We start from the raw sequence: 1,765 nt of genomic DNA, 5'->3' as shown, positions 1-1,765 counted from the left end.
GACGAAGGAACATAGGCAAACAGAATCGTAATATAATTGCGCGTCCCTCAGACTAATTTTCTTCCAATGATCCTCTTGATGTAATATGGCTCTCTAGGATGATGACGATGATGACGACGACGATGAAGATGATGATAGGGGCGGGATGATCACGTACACAGACACACACACATACACACATTTTTACGTGCACGCACACACATTCACGCACACAGATACAAACATGCTCGGTTAAACAAATATAAAAGCAATCAAAACATTAAACATACATACAGACAAACACACACATACATACATAAATACATACATACATACATACATACATACATACATACATACATACATACATACATACATACATACATACATACACACAGACATACATACATACAGACATACAAACATACATACATACATACAGACAGACATACAAACAAACAGAAATACATACAGAAAAATGAAAGTCGATACGCAAAAAAGCACGTTCAACAAATGATGGAGAGGAAGATGAGGATAAAGATGATGAGGAAGATGATGATGACGATTACGACGATGACGTTATTATTATTATTATTATTATTATTTTTATTTTATTTTAATATTCAAATTTTTTTTTCGACATAAAATACTACAACGCCAAAATTTTATGAAATAATTTACTACAATCGTTATCATCATCGTTATTATTATTGTTGTTGTTGTGTTGTTGTTGTTGTGTTGCTGATGTTGTTGTTGTTGTTGTGTTGCTGATGTTGTTGTTGTTGTTGTATTGTTAGTATTGATCTACGCAGATTAGATTCCAACTGCAGCAAATACCTTCCAGTATCACCAGACATACTTGCAAACATACAGTTAGGCATAGACAGAGACAGACCCAGACATACAGACAGAGACCTTCCACCAGTATCACCTCTCTCCAAGTCACTTCGTCCAGATATTGCCATTCGGCAAGGTGATACCTTCGAAATACTGGAATTAACAGTTTGCAACGAATCTAACTTCTTAAATCTAAGGAATATAAAACTTCAAAATTCTCTCAAAATCTTATTTACAATTTGATAGACAAATTGAATAACTCAAACTTCATAATACTTTCAAAATCTTAATAACAATTTGATAGATAAATTAAATGGCTCAAATATCAATGATATTTGAAATTTCCCCGATATGTTTTTTTAAATATTTTAAACTATAATTAATTAATTTGATTTAGCAATTTACTTTGATAGGAACACGATTTGAACATAATTTAATGCTGATTCTATTTCTCTCTGTGTCAATTTAAAATGTATGGCGAGCATTGTAGAATATCTACAATAATTTACACTATAAGTTTTATTACTCTAACTTTATAATTACAATGTGGGCTTTGAAATGAAAGTGAAAGTAAATGTTTTCATTATTACCATCATCACCATCATCATTATCACAACAACAACGACACCAGTAGCAGCAACATCATTACCATTACTGCTTCCTCAATCATCATCATCATCGCCATCATCATCGTCATCATAATCGAATTTTCTCATCATCATCAACATCATCCTCATCATCTTTTTCTTCCTCCTTATCTTTTTCTTCCTCATCATCATCATCAACAGCATCATCATCAACACCATCATCATCATCTTCTTCTTCTTCCTCTTCTTCTTCCTCATCATCTTTCTATCCCTCATCATCATCAACACCATCAACAACATCATCATTATCATCATCATCATCAACATCCTCATCATCAACATCATCATCGTCGTCGTCATCT

This window comes from Helobdella robusta (genome assembly GCF_000326865.2).
Source record: "Helobdella robusta unplaced genomic scaffold HELROscaffold_76, whole genome shotgun sequence".
NCBI classification, from domain to species: Eukaryota; Metazoa; Annelida; class Clitellata; order Rhynchobdellida; family Glossiphoniidae; genus Helobdella; species Helobdella robusta.
The sequence above is the reverse complement of the archived record's forward strand: the minus strand, read 5'-3'. Positions refer to the sequence as shown.